The sequence below is a fragment of the Chiroxiphia lanceolata genome, chromosome 1, assembly GCF_009829145.1.
Source record: "Chiroxiphia lanceolata isolate bChiLan1 chromosome 1, bChiLan1.pri, whole genome shotgun sequence".
Taxonomy (NCBI): domain Eukaryota; kingdom Metazoa; phylum Chordata; class Aves; order Passeriformes; family Pipridae; genus Chiroxiphia; species Chiroxiphia lanceolata.
Window position 1 is genome coordinate 149,970,156 of NC_045637.1, and position 18,617 is coordinate 149,988,772.

Genomic DNA, 18,617 nt, shown 5'->3' on the forward strand with positions numbered 1-18,617 from the left:
TCTGAACAGTCTCTGAATATTTCACCAGAACGAGCAACTCAAATAAGAAGAAATGCTTTGAAAGCAGGAAAACCACAGCGAAACCACAGCGAACCAAGAAGGTCACCTTTATATTCAAGTGAGATACCTGGTCTTAAAGAAACTTATTCAGGTTGCTTCTGTATGGGTAGGGGTGTTCCTGCAGAGGGATTTACATTGCAGGGATGCTGGCAATGCCCAGCTCATACATGCTGAACTAGTCTCACAGGCATCGGTTGGGTGTCTTGGACTGATTGCTTTTCTCCAAAGCATCTGCTGTGGGAGACCAAATGTTAGACTAGATATTTCTCTGGGATGCTTGAATGCCTGCTTTGTGTCTATTCAAAACCATACAGTTCATCTCCCATTGCTTTTCAGGCCAAGAATGTACTATTGCCTGATGTCAGTAAAATCTGCCTATTGATGCTACAGGTTTAAAAACCAGGGAAGTTAAAAATTGGCCTTTTTCAAATAGGTAAGGTTGCTTTCTGTGTTGCCTGCAGGTTTCACATTTTAAGAAGCAAGTTTCCCTCTCTAATGGCTAATTCTTATGAGGTGATCACACAACCTGGTGATGATGGCTATTGTAATGCCTGTAATGTAAAATTGAATGGGTCATTCTGCATATTTCACTGATAGACATAAAATATCACAGAAGTTGGGCAACTGCAGCAGGAAATTAAGTTTTTTTACCTTTTTTTACCTTTTGCTGAAGTGAATATAATCAATGTACAACAGAGAATAAAAGGGTTTAGCATGTACATTAGGATCATGGGGACAGCTCCGCTGTATGAAATTAAGATGCTTAACTTTTAATGTGATTGCTTGAAAAAGCCTCTCCAGGGGTGTTTTCCATTCCTTGGAAACATGGCCAGGATAAATGTTCCATAAATAAAGAAGGGGACACTTAGTGGAACTTGAAGTGATCAGAAGAGACGTGAGAGATGGCCCTGGGTTTCAGGTACTGCATTTCAACTCCAAATAGCTGGTTTCACTTGCAAGCTCCCACAGGCTTCCTGTGACTGAGAGCAGTTACCTGGGGCTGTGCTTCCCATTTATAAACCAAAGGAACAAAGCAGCTTTAATGCACTTTTACAAGACCTTGTTTACTACAATCTCAGCAGCAAAAAGACCATTTTTTTTTCTCTTACTATCAGAGAAAATCTGCTTGAAGAGTGACCTGGATACAGCAACCGTATTTTATCTAATTTTTCTCAATGCATTCCGTAGTTAATATGCAGGAGTTTTAGCATTTTACTAATTTATTTTAAATTTATAATTTGAATATTGACTAAATGAGGCCATTTTTATCTCCAGTAGTCCTTCATAGGCACCAGGGGAAACCAACAGCCAAAACCACACCACAGCTCAAAACCAGTGAACTTCTGTAACACCTGGTCACAGCGACAGGTCAGGGATAAACCTCATCTACATACTAATATAAAGCACATTAATGCAAGATTCAGCATGTGGAAAGGCTTTTCCTTAAAGTCTGCAATTCCCAGACAGGAAGGAGAGCTTTACCTTTAAAAAGCAACCTTTGGATTTTGATGAGTAGGTTCAGCTCCCCTGGGCTTTGTTTGGGGTGAGGGGGACTTTGGCGACTTGGGGCAGGGGAATGCAGCCCTGGTGGGATGTTGACTGGAAACAAGGAACACAATGTTCTGAGGGCATCTGACCTTGAATAAACCCTAAATAAATTGGGATAGTGGCATCCTTATGGGGAATGCAACCCAGGCTAGGGGATTTGTATTAGGGATATATTTACATCCTGTCAGCAGAGTGGGGAGCAGGGCAGCCTTTTGACCCTGGACCAGGAGTGTACTCACTTAGCAACAGCTCAAATCAGTGCTGTTTTCTTTGCTTTCCATTACCTGTGACTTCAGCAGCCATTACAGGCAACATAAACTCTCCTGATGTAGTGCAGTTCCAGAGGAGCAGAGCTGTGAAAGAAGGCACTTGATGAAGAGGGCAAATAATATTCACTATAGCTTTGGATTTTACTCCAGGATTGCTCCTAAATATCCATTAATGGTAGGACTTTACCAGATGTGCTCTTGAAGAGCATCTTCCAGGGCCCTTTAATTGAGAAGGAATCCCCTTCCAGTACTTTGTGCCTGCACCATGATGCCAATGAAAGCAAGGTAAGCAAGGACCATAAGAGGGTTCATTTCCAAAGTGCACATCTGCTGATGTCAATGTGCCCTCAGGCACCTTGATGGAGGATGCAGGGATCCTTAAACCTAGACTTCTGGGTCCTTCCCTTAGAGTGGAATCAAATGCCTAAATACAGCTACAATGCAGGACTCTGGGGAGATGTGGGGTAGGAGCAGGGGGCCAGGCTGCAGCACCTAAAATTATATTAGGTACCTGCACTGAAGCAGCTGAACCCTCTCTTCTCTGGCCAGTGCCCCAGTGTAGCTCCAGGTCATCCAGAGAGGGCCAAATTGCATTTCTGCTTGTGCTATCACATCCCATGGGAGCTGGATCAGGCTGCTGCAGCCAGGTGGCTTGAGAGACAGCTGTGGGGAGAGACCCAAAGATTTGGAGGGGGGCTTCTAACAGTGTGCTGTGATGGTATTTAGTTCAAATGGGATGATTCTTTGTACATCTGAGGCAATGACTTGCAAAAAGTTTATTGCAATGGAAATCCTGTTACAGTGAACATTTATCCAAGTCCCTTGGGGGTTTGCTATAAAGAGAAGTTAGATTGCAGTTTTCTTTTTCCTGTCATCTATTTAGACTACGCAGAATTTGTGGAGCATGTATCAGCTTTTCCTGTGTGTTCAGTGCTGTGAGGCTCAGGTCTCTGCTGAGCCCTTTGTATGATTGTGATTAAAGGAGTTTGGGGCAAAGGGTGGTTTGCGGTGTTAAGTCAGAGGCCACAAATAACACAAACAAGATGCGAAGTGAGGTCTGGTTTGAATTCTTGGATAATGCTTCCTTGTGGCTAATTTAGAAGGACTTCGAGTTTCTGTGGTCAGTTCTGCCACTGTGATCTGGTAACAAATCTGTCCTTTCAGAGGCAGAAAAAAATAAAATCACAGCATCACGTCCTCTTTCACAACCCAGATCCTGGGGTGTTTGTTTAGAAAAACCTCCCGTTGACTCTCATAGTACGAAAGCCCAACATCCACAGGAATGTAACCCAGAAATGTGACCCAATAAATGCGGCATCTTCAGCCATCAATCTGTTTCACATCCTGTTGTTCCCTCAACTGTTAATCCAGATGTTATTTACATTGGTACAGTAACATTAAACGCTTGTACAAGCAGCATTAATAGCATCAATAACAATACTAAACATAAATAGCGGCAGCACTGATAGCAATACTTCCAAAGCAGCTTGTAATTGTAACAACCTGTCATTCCTTTGCTAACTCGTGCTGACTCAAGATTAAATTGCTCTATGTGTGGAAAGCAACATGCAAAAGAGCCCATCTGTGCCAAGGCTGTTTTCCTCCCTTTGTATTTTTGTTTGTTTGCTTACACCGACTAGCTGAGAAAATGTCACCAAGCTTTTACCCCCTTTATTGTGACCATGTTTTCGACTGGCACCATTCACAGGCTGTTAGTCCTCGGAAATGGTGTATAGAAATGGAGTAACCATGAGTCCTCCTTACTGAACAGAGTCTGGCTGCTGGTAAAACTGCACTGACTTTGAGGGGTTGACTGCTGATTTATAGTGGTGCAATCTGACCTCCCCGCTCACTTATTTAATAATAAAAATTAAAGTGTAAATGTTGTCAAAATGTCCTCTGGTTATGTTTCCTGCTGTTTTGGTTTTGAGCTGTTTCTAGCAACTTCAGAACATCTAAAACAGCCAGATTTTCCTAAAATGGCTCTTGTCTAGAACAAACATGACCCATTTCTAGTTCTGGATGTTAATGGAGTCTCTCAGAAAAAAGAACTGACTTCCAATGTGCAACACACCAAAAGTGTCTGTGGGTTTTATGAATTCCTCAGCTTTGTAAAAGGATTGTCTCCTAAGACAAGACAGATAGGCTTTCAGCTCCAAAAATTATAATTTTTTTCCCCCTTCAGTACAGTATGACATTGTTTCTCATTCTTAATCAAATGGGTATGTTTACATGTGTTAAAAACATGCAGAAAGCAAGATTTTTCTGCATTCCTTCTAGAATTTTCTTCACGTCCCCCTTTGATATGAAGCAAGCAAAGAATAATTCCTATAAGATGGGAATTTGATATGCCTTTTTCTGGTATATGGCTTATCACAGATCAGGGAATATATCTGCATGCCTTCATTGCACTATGGATGAAGCCTTAAGTCATTAAATTGTTGAATATTTTCTGCTCTGAGATGTAACAAGGATAATAGAAGGATCGAAGTGTAACTTATATTGAGGAAGATCTGAGAAAACTTCCTCAGTTTAATGCAGATGCAACCAAGGTGTTTTATGGGATTCTTTAAAATCACTGTTATTTAAATTTATTGGCGTGGACTCTACCGTAAGTGAACAGCTCTGCTAGACTGTATTCCTTGCCCCATGTAGCTCATAATCTGTTCTTCCATGGATTTCAAAGGAACCTGAGTGCCTTGGGACTCATCCACAGCAGCAGTTTTGGGGTAGTTTTATTTTACACTTGCAGTCATGAGATGATGAATGAAGCAACAGGATGCTCACTGTATGAGATGTGAGGTCTGGTCATCTGTCCTACCCCCCACAAAATGGAGACAACACTGTTTAGCTGGAGAAAAGGGACATTGTAAAAAAAGGATCACTGACAGCTGGTCCCTGACAAACCCTGTAACTGCAATTTCAGATGTCAACATGCTTGAGTATCTCTGTTGTCTGGGGAAAGTGGATTTGTGCTAAAACGTAGACCAAAGCAGCAGAGGGAAGAACAGGCAGCATGTGGAAGGGTCATCATCACCCATGGACTGGCAGGGTAGGTACTTGGGGCAGCAGTTTTTTGAGCCACCACAGTAAAATTCAATAGGTAATATCACCTATATTCACAGTAAAATTCAATAAGTAATATCTTTCACTAAAAAACATGGAGTGCCTAAACCTACCTACAGAAAATAGCTAAATAGGGAAAAAGTTGTATTTGTATGTCTCCTTTTCTGACAGCATCACCTTGAAAACCACCATGGAAGTCACTGCTAGCTGTCTCTTGAGTTTTCCATTTGATTGTGTCATATAAGTTATAAACAGAATAGTAAAATAAACAGTAAAAAGCCCAACCCAGGATACTGTTGTTAAAGAATTTAACTACTGCGTTTTCATAGACCTTGGTGATGCTGAGTTTAAATTGGTGGTTGGATCACTGACAGTTTGCCCAGGGACTTGTTGCCTGATCTTATTGTTGTTCCCTACCCCCTGCCTTAGCATGTTTTCAAGCAGCTGGTGGAGAAACATCTCCATATGTACCAGAACAAATGAACAATTTTGCAAGTGGATGGTGCTTTGAGGTGTTGGAGCCTAAAATGTTCATCTGGCCTGGGTTATGAAAGAGGTCAACTGAAAGGATCATTGTAATGATCTCCTGGCCATTAAAAAGGAAGTGTTAGTATGTGGATTTTGGGCATCTAGGGAGATTTTACACAATGCTTGCTCATAATAAGAACTGTAATAAAACTTCACTTTGAACTTTAAGAACCTTAAAACCCCACAAAATAGAAAGTCAAAAACTTAAACGTAGTCTTGGCATGAGTGGTTGCACCTTTGTACCTCACAATTCTATCTTGCTGTAAATGAAGCTCTGGAATTCTTTTTCTAAAAAAATGACTTAACTAGGATTAGGAGAGCTCTTCAGAATATGGATCAGGTGTTTCAAAAGGCAGGGAGAAACCTCCTTTGTATCATGAACTGCATTTTAACTGTGCTTGAAAAGTGCGGCTCAGGTACATAGCCAAAGATTAATATGTTTACTGAAATCTTGTCTGACCTACAGAAGTCTCTGACAATGCTAGATTAAGCAACAACTTTTTGATAACAAGATTTTTCAGGAAAATTACAGTATTTCTGATGGGTCCTAAAATAACAGCAGTGTAATCTGCTGCAATGTATTCAGCCCACTCTCTCCTGATCACGAAAGGATTTCGTGAGAAAAGTATGGAAATAGAAAATGTTGATAATGTTGATTTTTTTCTTTCAAAAAGTATCTCCAGCTGTGAAAAATATTGTATTTCACTTGTCATTTCCAGAGGGTTCTGTTTCCCTCCCGACAGTTGTGGCCAATTCCCCCTCAGGTAGCGGTGGTGCCAGACTCTCTTTCCCCAAGTATTCAGCCCATCCAAATTGCTTTGTGTTTGCTGTGGGATGAAAGCACGAGCACAAGCTCACACATTACCTGTGATGTGGCTGCCTTACCCTGTATCTGATCCCTGCATCCCTGTGGGGTGCAGTTTTAGGGGCATCTAGATATTCCAACATGCAGTTTGGCACCTAAAGTATTTCTGAAAATATTTCTGAACTATTTGGTGTATAACTGTCATTGAAACCTGAGTCCAGCTACCTAAGCCCTTCTTCTAAAATAAGATGTAGGTGGCTGTAACCTCTGAGATACCTAAAATGTCATCCATGGGACTGCACCTGAAGCGTTTTAATCCTTCCCCACTGAACACCACTTAAACATTAATGACACAGTCCCCATCTGGCCTGTTTAATGCAAAATGCTTTTCCTCATCCACTGCAGGATGGGAGGTAAGTAAGATTTTAGTTTTGGAAAAGCTCAAGCCAGAGCAGGCCTGTTTTTTGGCCTTGTTTAGAGCTGGGCACAGAGGTGCAGCAAACTGACCTGCTGTCTGGTGCTCCTGGTGGGAATTTTGCTTCCATGTGATGTGGGATGTGTGGACAATATCCTGGGACCGATGCTCCCAAGTCACTCGGGCACTTTCCAATGAGCATGATACCCTGTGACAATGTTCAATGTCCTGGAAAGGGCACAGAGCCAATTCTTAACACTTTTTTTATTGCTGACATTGCTTTTTGATATTAAGCAGCTCTGTGCCTCTTGTTAGACAGAAGGTCTGTCCTGTGCATCCTATCCTAGATTAACAATGAGATATCCTCTGCTCATGCTGACCTTTGCCATCTCTCTGGACACCCTCTCTACCCACCAGTCCCTCTTGTGCTCCTTCCTCCTGCTACCTCTTTTTGGTCATGCTGGGGGATGCTTTGGGGGCAGAGATCACCTTGCCTTTGCTGGTTCTGTACTGCCTGCAGAAGCAACAGAGTCCTTTGGTCTCCAATCCATTCAAAACACTGCTTTTTGTGGTGCTTCATCCACCTGCATGGCTGTGGGGCTGAGTTAACTCATTTTTACAGCCTGTTTTCTTGAGTCTCAAATGAGAAACTCCTCCAACACAACAAACCCTGTGAGTTTGTACATAGCCAGCGCCAGAACACCACTGGAATTTCAAATGCTCTGATTAGACTGGAGAATCAAACTTCCATGAGTCAGTTGGTAGGACTTGGATGTTGCTCTGCCATTGGTATCTTCTGAAAAATGCCCTTCTCTGGAAGCAGCATCTCCGTAGCACTACACAAGTATTCCAGTGGCTGGAGCTCATTTCATCCCTAATGTAAACAGCACAAACCCTGAGCTGGAATTTGAATGCTCACACTGCACAGAAGTAAACAAATTTTCTTTGTTACTGCTCAGTAACAAAATGTCACTTTCCCTGACCCCACGAAAAGAGGGTTTCTCTGTGCATCCTCCTGGGAAATTCCTCCTGGCTGGCAGTCAGGAGAACGGTGGCATCTTGAGCAGTGCTGCAAGATGCTGCAATTACTGTACTTGTGTTTCTTTGCATTTCAAGACTCTTAGTGTCAGCCAGTGCACATTAAACGTGACAGTGCTCTGTGGACTCCTCTATGATACCATATATCCCTGAAAAAAAACAGATTCCAGGAACACGGCTAGTGGGGAGTTTTTTGCTTCTTCTGCCCCTCTCATTTTGCTGGTGGGACTAGTGGAGATTCAGGAATGTGTCTGGAGCCACTTAAAAATGTACCAAAAACCTGAGTGTAGATATGCAAAACATTAAACAAAACCCAGGAACATTTCACAGGAAGGAATTGTGTGTGCTGCAGTTTTTTGATTAGATTAAAGAACTAGAAAGAAGCAGCGCGATTCAAAGTGGTCACACAATAATAATAATAAATAATAAATAAAAGCTGCTCTGAAATCTTTTAATTGGAAATAAAAATCAGCTTTTACTAAGCAACCTGGAGAGAGGGTACAAAAGGAGGGGAGGGAGCATGGATTTGGAGCCCCTTTGAATGATCTATTATGCTGAAAGTGCTTTTATCTTTTGTTTGGTGCAGTTGTTGAATGCAAAGTTGGCTTCATCTGTGTGACATGTGTGGCAGACGCCTCTCTTTGGTCTGTGCATCCTACAGGGTGCAAAAGACCAGCTGGCTCAGCAAATTCCTCCCAGCATTATTTGCTGCTTGTCTTAATACTGTGTGTTGGGATCCACTGACATCCTTGGGAAAGATGAACTTGCACAAGAAGAGGGAGACTGGGAAGGATGGCACAGGGGGAAGGGAGATGAGGTGCAAGGAGGTAGCAGTTTCCCAGCATCCCAAGGAGCACCTTTCAGATCTCAAATCCTAACATGGGCTGTGAAGATGCTTTCCCTGCCTGTCCCCTGCCCTCAGTCCAGCAGCAGTTTGTCCCATTCATGGACAAACCTGAAGCCACGCATACGCTGAGTGCTTTGGTTAGGCAAACTTTCCAAAAACCACCTCCCACAGCCTCTCCCCAGACTCCTTAGAAGAAGCAGAGCCTTTTCTCCTCTTGCAGCTTTCCAAAAAGCTCTCAGTTGGTTAGAGCCTGGTGCCAATAGCACCAAGGTCATGGGTGCAGTCCCCATATGGGCCATTCACTTCAGAGCTGGACTTAATTATCCTTGTGAGTCCCTTCCAACTCAGAATATTTTGTGAAATCTGTGAAAAACCTCCTTCTTAATCATATTCATCATTGCTTGGTTACTTTGGACCCCCTGTGTCACAGGGGGCTGCACAAGCAGCAGGCAGCAGGAGAGTTATTTACCCATCATATGATGGTAATCGACCTCCCGAGAAATGTCTGACCATGTGGTTAATGCCAGCTTGGAGTGTGGGTGATGGACATCTTTTTCCCCTCCCTTTTATGGCTCCATCAGAAAAAGGAGAAGCTTCTGACAGCTTCTTACAGGAGCCGCCTCTGTAGCCTTCCCCACTACCAAAACCTTGCCAAGCAAACCCGATACAGGAATGGTAAATGTGAAGGTTGTTGTAATCAAGCTTATATATATAAAAAAATACTTATTTGGATTAAACTGCCCTGGAAAACCCTGAAAGTGATTCTGTTCCAGGAGGGGTCTGCCATGGGACATTCACAGACAGCACATGGGGCAGTTTTCATTTCCGATCTGTGCCCGTAATAACCTTTATGGCTGAAAGAAAAGTCGACAACTTGCAATAAAGGTGCTATAGCCAGAAAAAAGAAATTCTAATTTATGGTGATTTAAACACACTGTACCTGCACCACCATTTGAAAACCATGATTGTAAAAGAACTATAACATGAAAAACGTGGGGAGGAATTTATTAAAGGCCAGGCCACTTTAGCAAAGCCGAGATCTGAGCTGCCTGAAATGTAATGCGGTGCTTATAAACTAAAGGCATAAGTTATTAACTAAACCTAAATGATTTCAGATTTGTGTTCAATGGACTTGGTAATTATACCAAGGAATTTAAGCTGACCTCATCAAGCCTGCTTTCTCTTTTAAAATGTATTTCTGTGTCAATTAAAATGCCTGAGTATAAAAAGCAAAGTTTTTATAGGCCCAGCCATACAAATTCATTATCGTGCTATTATATACTTGGCAGTCTACAAATATGCCAGTGATTAACTTAGTGTGCATTAGCTGCCAGTGTTGCAGCGGTTCAGATAAGTGTGGCTATTGTCTACACTCAGCTGACTGAAATTGCCATGGATATAGACCTCGGATCTCCTGGAGAAAGTAAGCCCTTTCCAGCTGATAGTGGTTGTTTGCTGGATGAAGCTTGTATTGGATATAGAAGCATCACAGTAAGAAGGTAACTGCTCCTGGAAAATGTCTGCTGGAGAGGCAGGTTTTCTGCAGGGTGTCAGACAGGGATGGCAAATTCCCAAACTCGGATCATTTCTTGCTTCTGACCATGCATGGCTGGAGAGCTTTAGTCAACAGCTTCCCTACTCCATGTGTTTCCATCATTATATTATTCCCATTTTGTTCCATTTATTTGTCTGCTTTACATTGTAAATTTTATGGGGCAGGGACTGTTTTATGAGCGGCTGTTACTGTATTATTGTAAAATATTATCAGCTAAACTGAATTTTCTCTAACACTTGTTTCTGCTTCTCTGTCTTGCCACTGTGATGGCAGTGGTGGTGGGGAGATGAAGCAGATCACCACTGGACACCAAGACCCAGGGAAAAATGCCCCCTCCTTTTCCATTCCATTATTGAAGTGTTGAATCAGTCCAGGAAAGGCTAAACTTTTTGCCCTGGGGACACCCAGGAGGGCAGAAGCAGAGCAGGGTACACCCCCCAGCATTGCATTGAGTGTCATGGCTGTGGATGGGCCCTTCAATATTGTTTAGTTAAAAAATGCAATAATATCTAACCCTGTTGGTAAATATTTCAAAATGCCTAGTATAAAATTCAATAAAGTGATAACGTCAATAGGGGAGGGAACTATTTCCTCAGGGTAACAGGCTCTTTGTGTCAGATAAAAGCTGGAGCAAAGCTTTGAGCTCTAATGGTAAAAGACATCAGGGCAGGCCCAGGGGAGAACTGTCTGATGCTGTGACTGGGGATTTTTTTACTTGTGCGTTATGTGTTGTCTCTGGGAGCTTGTTTTCTGGAGATGCTGAGTAGCCACATTCCCTATGGGAAATGGTGGTGCTCAGCACTTCCAAAAATCAGGTCTCCAAAGTTGAATCCTGCTAACCTTGGCTGTATCTGAAGGTGAGTGACAGCCACTCAGTGAAGCCATATTCTGGAGCAAATCTCTGAAGGAGACAATATAGGGCTTTTCCTCTGCTGTTTGTTGCCCCTGTGAAGAGCTCTGTGCTTCCAGATTCCAGCTGGAGCAAGTCCCAGGAGTGCAGTGGGAGAGGAAAGCCTCGACCTCAGTGGCTCAGGAGGCCACTTCCATCATTTTTGCCTGTAGTAAAGGACTCCCAAAATGTGGACACGGTAACCTTGGTGTTCTCTTTTCCTCCACTGGTGGAAGCTCTTGGCTCCACACTCCCCCCCTCGAGATGAATGGATCTCTCATTTGCGCATGTGTGGGGTGCCCAGGCCTAAAAACAGAGTGAGAAACATTGGAAGTCAGCTTTAATTTTTTGACAGAAGGGGAGGGGAATAATCCCTCTTTGTGCTGCTCCTTGCCTTTGCCTCTCATCCTGCACATGCTGCAGTTGGGAAGCCAGTCCCAGAGAAGCCATTTAAGCTTCACATCCATGTCCGTACTTCACACCCATGTCTGAGCTTCAAGACATCATGTAGATGAAGTGATCAGGTCCCTTTTTAGTCAAAACTGAGGACAGCTACAATGACAAGACCTCCAGCTCAGACACTGGCTTTGGGCTACCTGTCCACAGGAGGTGCACAGGAGAGAAACTCACACTGCTTGCTGACATTAGAGATTCAATTTCTCCTAAGATATAAGATGAATTTCACCCTGGACTAGCAATATGCATCAGCTCTCAAAGACCACCAAACATGAGCTACTAGCATGGTGGTCTCCAGGTGTCTGACCTGAAACTGAGACCTGTAACTGATAACCCCTCCAGGCACAGAAAAGTAGTTCAGGACTAAGAGCCATCAGTGAAATCATGTTTATGTATATGAAATGATCAGTTCTGTCTTAGACTATAAACAAAATCAAGCAATGTAAAATGAGCCATGTTCTTTTATTGTTCTTGTTGTTTGATGAATTTATCTGCATATGAAATCTGGCTATGATTAGACTAGACTGGCTTGAAAGGAGCCTAGAGATTTCCATACCGAGTTGTCCACCATTTTACTAGATCTTTCTTTACATTTCAGGTAATGATGGAACCAGAATATACTGGTTTTACTACTTAGGGATGCTGCAGTGTACAGCCATAAGAGGCTCATACCTGTAGGCCATGGTGAATTTTATAGTCTCCTGGTTTTAGCCAGGCTGCAAACAGACTTTTTCTGGAAAGGCTTACTGCTTAGTGGTAAACTGCAGACAAGAGAGAGCTGTGAGGGAAATATGTGCATTATTATTGCTTTACAGCTAAAGAAATAACAAATAGAGCTGTTGTTTGTAGCAAAGACAAAGACTAAATACGAAATTCCAATTTTGCTTCAAAGCACAAGAGGACTATGAACATCTCTGGGAAGGAGACCAGTCCTACTTGGGAGGTAAAACCTTTGGGATCACAGATATCTTTCTGAATTCTTGCAGATGACATCTTGTAGTTTAGGTGTGGCAAATTCCAGTGCATGAGTGGAAGGCAGTGTGTTACAGGTTTTAATGCATATTTTACTCCTGAGCAAATAAAACCGAATTATTGAAATTTTTGGAACGAGGGAGGACAATTGCACATGCAGGAGAATACTTAACACAGCTAGACATGCCACAAAATGAGACTCACACTGAAGAATTATTATTTAATGGGTATTGCTCCATTTAAGCAAGCCCATTTATACTTGTACATAGCACAAGCCCTCAGTATAATCCATTCAGGCACAATAGTGGCACAGAAACAAATAATTTTTAAAAAGTAACTTTTTGCAAATGGAATAACACAAAGTCTTCTCTGGGTGCAGTGAGATCCTTGTCTCTCAGTAGGGGAATTTGGCAGTGTCCACCAAACAAATCATGTAGGAATTGTCCTGTGGGTTTATTTAGGTACTCAGGGGACACTGAACATGGTACTTCAGCTGTGACTGCCTGTGCTAGAGACCTGGTTCCCAGAGGTGGGTGCAATGGCTCTTCATAAACAGTGTGTTGTCCTGTGTCCATTGGGGCAAAACCAGACCCTCTTTTGAAACATACATACAGATGTCCATGTAAGGTAGGTCTGACAGTGTCCCTACCACAGTGCCCTTAGAATGAAGTCACAATCCTTCAAGAAACTCCTGGCAACATCTTCGCTCCCCTCTGTGCCCAAGTAACTCTTTGCTGGATGTAGCAGAGGGAAGAGATGGGGACATGAGCTCCAGGTCGTTGTCTTTAAACATCTGCACGTCTGCTGGGAGGAGTGATGGGATTCCATCTGGGTTACAATCCAAAAGGTGACAACCTGTTCACGTACTTTAATCCTGCATAGGTGTGTGGATGTGAACTTGGACCTTCCTTTGTCTGTATTTTGAAATGCTAGAATTTGATTTTACAGCTAAATTAAACAAAAATAGTCTTGTTCTTATCACTGTTGCTCTTAGCAGATGTGAATGTGCAGTGATGCTTACCTGGGTCTGATGACAGCCTACAGACAGGTCCAGGGACATAAAGTCAGTCCTCAGTGGTAGTGCTGCAATGCTGTGGCACTCATTTTGATCTTGATATTAAGGACTGTGTAACTTATCAAATTGTCTACAGAAAGAGAGTGCAGCTGACCCCATATTTGGAAGAGCAGTGATCAAGATCCCCTCCAGTCCTACTTTCTGTGATTTTTCTATGAAGATGTGTACACCATGATAGCATAGTCAACAGCAAGATGGAAAACCTGGGAGGGTATCATCATATGTTTTTTCCTCTGGGAAATCATGGACTTTTTCTTTTGTTGTCACTAGAACCATTCGTTGTCCTTGCTTAATCTTCCCCCCTTTATCTGAGGAGCTCAGCAAGATGGCAGAAGCTCTCATGCCATTTGTATTTAATGTGACAGCCTGGGACATGTGGATGGTTTTTTCCCCCAAACTAGAAACATGCTGAGAAAGTAGATGCCTGCTAACTCCCTTCCTGCTGAGCCAATGGAGTGAGAGCAAGGGAGTGTTTGCTAATCTAATGGGCTTCTGGCATAGACCCAGCCCCAGATCCAGTCGTGCGAGACTGGATCTGTCCCTGCCGCTACTTTGGTTTTGAAAAGGGCTGGGTAAGAGGGGCACACTCCCTTTCATGCATTTCATCCTCTTGGCAGGGAAGAGACATGGAGGGAGTAAGTTATAGAAAGGGGGATGATTGTGCAGCGTGCTGGAAGGAGAGGGAGAGACACAGTTGGCTGTTACTGATAAAACCGCTCAGAATATCTCCCCATGCCTAAATCAGTGGCACTTATAAGGACTTGAATGAAAGTACTGCAGTGCCATGACAGGTGAGCATTTATTTTACTAGCCCAAGCTCAGGCTATGCTGTGAATGATCTGGGCCAGAGACCCACTCTGACAACCTTGTTTGTCATTAGAGAAGGCTGTGACAACATCTATTAATCTTTCTTAAATTCTTCTCTTACCCATGTTTTTTTTTTTTTTAAGCAGGGGTTTGTAGAATGAGCAATTTTGTCTCTATTTCCAATGACCAGTCTCTGTGAAGTCAAGACCTTACTTATTTATATGGGGTTAATATTTGTGAGACTCATGGGTGAAGTGGCTGATAACTTTCTGTCCAGTGCTGCCATCCATCTCATCTGGGTCTTTCAGAGGAGGCCAGAGGCTGATGTGAGTAGTACTTTTATTTTCCTTGGTAATAGTTTCAGTGGCTCATCAAAAAAATCAAAATTTCTCCCTCATTAAAATAAAATCACCCACCTGCCTGTGTGAAAACTGCCTGTACCACTCACTGCCACCAAGAAATGCTTTTTCTTTCTCCTTTCCACTAAAGAGAGATGTACATCAAATAGTTAATCCATCCAGATTGCCTCTACTCACTGGGCACCAAATTTCATAGAGATACATGACTGCCATGCTGTAGCAGTGGCATGTTTGTTAATTATCAGTAAATAATTATTAGTTAATTATCAGTATTAGCTAATTATTAGTAAGGAATAATGTAAGCTGTGTATGCTGCTAGAATGACATTGTAGCTACTGAGCCTCATGGCAGCTTTTGGCACCCGATATCCATGTAACATCATTCATGGAGGTCCAACAGCTGGCCACAGTGAGCTCAGAGTGCTCCCAATAGAGCAAAGTTTGCTTTGTAGAGAGAACAGCCCCACAAGTGTGTCATTGAATGGGTGCCACAGGACTCTGAGATGCCTTGGTTTGAAATAAAAAAAATAAATATATCATGATGGCCAAGAATATTTCAAATTAAAATTCTAAATATAACCAGCATGGAGTTTGATTTTGCAATGTATTGCCTTAAATATTCATCATCAACACCAGCCTTCTTCTTAATGAAAACTATTAAATATTTGGCTCACTGTATCCAGTCAAAGCCATCCTGGAATACAATGCATTTACAGTGAGTGGAAGAACTTTCGGAGGGCTACCAGAGAGAAGGAACCATTGAGGGATCTTTTCCTGCTAAATATTAGGTCTATGGTTGTTGAAGGCAGTTGACTTTGAATGGGTTTTGTGTAAAAATATTTTGAGGAGGATCTAGAAGCCCATGGGGCAGACTCGGGGGGGACTCAGCTTCTCTGAGGCAAGGGAAGCAATTTATCATTCCTTCCTTCAAATATGGTGAGGCACGGAAACGGATTGCCCATAGAACTTGGGGGAGATGCCTGGAAGTGCATCTGGATGAGGGGATTGAGTGTACCATCAGCATATTTGCAGATGACACCAAGTTGGGAGGGGGAGTGTCAGTCTGCTGGAATGCAGGAGGGCTCTGCAGAGGGACCTGGACAGGCTGGATAGATGTGTTGAATCCAACGACATGGGGTTCAACAAGGCCGAGTGCCAGGTCCTGCACTTTGGCCACAACAACCCCTGCAGCACCACAGGCTGGGCACAGAGTGGCTGGAGAGCAGCCAGGCAGAAAGGGACCTGGGAGTTTGGATTGACAGGAAGCTGAATGTGAGCCAGCAGTGTGCCCAGGTGGCCAAGAAGGCCAATGGATCCTGGCTTGGATCAGGAACAGTGTGGCCAACAGGTCCAAGGAAGTGATTCTTCCCCTGTACTCAGCACTGGTGAGGCCACACCTCAAGTGCTGTGTCCAGTTCTGGGCCCCTCAATTTAGGAAGAATATTGAGATACTGGAGCAGGTCCAGAGAAGAGCAACAAGGCTGGTGAAGGGACTTGAGTACAAGTCCTATGCAGAGAGGCTGAGGGAGCTGGGGTGGTTTAGCCTGGAGAAGAGGAGGCTCGGGGGAGACCTCATCCCTCTCTACAACTCCCTGAGAGGAGGTTGTAGCCAGGTAGGGGTTGGTCTCTTCTCCCAGGCAACCCGCAACAGGACAAGAGGACAGTCTTAATCTGTGCTGGGTGAGGTTTAGGTTGGACATTAGGAAGAATTTCTTTACAGAGATGGTGATTAGGCATTGGAATGGGCTGTCCAGGGAGGTGGTGGAGTCACCATCCCTGGAGGTGTTTAAGAAGAGACTGGATGTGGCACTTGGTGCCATGGTCTAGTTGACAAGGTGGTGTTGGGTCAAAGGTTGGACTCAGTGATCTCAGAGGTCTTTTCCAACCTAGTTGACTCTGTGAATCAGTGATTCTGTGTGTATATGAGTGACCCTGTAAAAAATGTCTCAAACTATTCAATAACAGATACACCAGAATTGCTTTTGGATGCTGCCTTTGACATACCAAAGCCAACAGCTTATTAAACTAAATAAAAATTAAAGGGAGAGAGAACTTAATTCCAAACGTTGTGCAATGGGGTTGACAGTGCTGAGTTTTCATGATGCTTAGACTCCAGCATTTCTCTTCCCTATAATCTGAATGCTTTTTGGGGGGCCCCACACCCCCCAGGGTTGCCTTTCCATCAGTGGCCAAGATGGCAAGTGCTGTTTGATTATTACTCATTCCTTTTTTTATTACCTTTGACACGTTAAAATATTGTTTAGTGATTTACTCCACTTTGTATTTAAATGTAGTGATTTGAATGTCTTTTTATATTAGACTGCAGTTTTACTTTGAAGATAAAAAGTGCCACATATAAAGTACAGTGCAATAACTCATGAATCCTGTAATTCACAGTCTGCATAGTCTGTACTTGAGAAGCACCAGGTTGGACAATCTTCATATGTGTACCTGCTCCTACAACTACATTTTTGCAGGGAATGAACTGGAAGTATAGACTATGTAGTCCATCCATATCCTCTCAGCTGATACCAGCAGAGCCTTTATTTTGCCTCCTGAAGAGTGAAGAAACCCAGCATCATCCCGGGAAAACCATATCTACCCATTTTTAGGAGAAGGTCACAGACTAGGCAGACTGAAAAGGCCAGTCAGCAAAAATAAACAGAGGGAAATATGACCATCTGTGCTCATCTCAGATGAGCAAATGGTATTTGGCATAGTCATAGCCACAGCTGAGTACCATTACCTTCTGTCCCCTCCAGAGAGGGAGTGTGAACTTCACCATTTAAGCACCAGGAGGTTTTGCAGTTGAACTGGCACCGTGAGCTGTGAAACCCTGTGGTGTGAACGACAGCCTTCACTGTCCAACTCTCCCTGTCCGTTTGTGACTTTTCAAATCCTTGTCTTTTTATAAAGCACACGACATTAGCCATCTCTGGTGTAACTCCATCACCTGCTGTAGCTCACAGTTACCCTGAGTTGTCCCCAAAGGGCTGGCAGTGAGGCCCACAGTCACCCCAGAGAGCCATGAAGCTTGGCATTGTAAGGTACCTTACTCAGATACTCATGATGAAGTTTGTGGCCAAATTCCAGACACCCATCTCACAGCTCTTAACAATGCTTGTTAACCAAGCACTAAGAAATGCTTGTTTACCCCCCTCTCTGTGGTTGGCTGGGGACGTGTCATCGTGAAGAAATACTCCAGAAACAGGGGGAGAACTCCATGGAAGAAAGCAGAGTGGTGAACCAAGGGAGCTCTGGTGAAAGACAGCAATTTTTCCTGTGGAGTGATGCTGTGAGGTTATCTCCTACCTAACTCCTGTTAAGCCCAAATTGTCCTGCAGTGTTGGCTTGCAAGACCAAATATACTGTGCATTTAACAGGTGGACTCTGAGCACCTTCAGGCATGAGGCAAGGGTGGTTTTGGTGACCCATGGGCCCAAGCTCTCCTGGTGGCAATGCTTGGTTCAGCTCTCATGTAGCACCTGAATACAAAGTTTGTGATGTGAAGAGCTGGTACAGGGCTGAAAGACCAAGTTCAGCACAGCCACCTTGTCAGCTTACTTACACTTTATTTTAAATTCCCAACTCCTGCAATGGTATGGTTAAATCTGCCCATCTGCTGACCACAAGAGGAAGAAGATACTAACCTGGGCATAAGAATATGGGCAAACAACTCAAAGCTGGCATAAAGTCTTCCTGGACTAGGTGATTTCCTTGAATACATTTAGAAACATTTGAATATGGGCTTGGTTGTGGGGTTTTTTGTGTTTTTTTTCTTGAGGTGGTGGTGTTTTAATTAGTTACATATGGTGGAGGACTAGACACCCTAGAACTTGGTTTATTGAGTAGTAGAGCCATGACCCGTCTACACTGGCACAAAGGACAGGACATTTTTATAATTGTGGAGCTCCATCTGCACTGAGGCA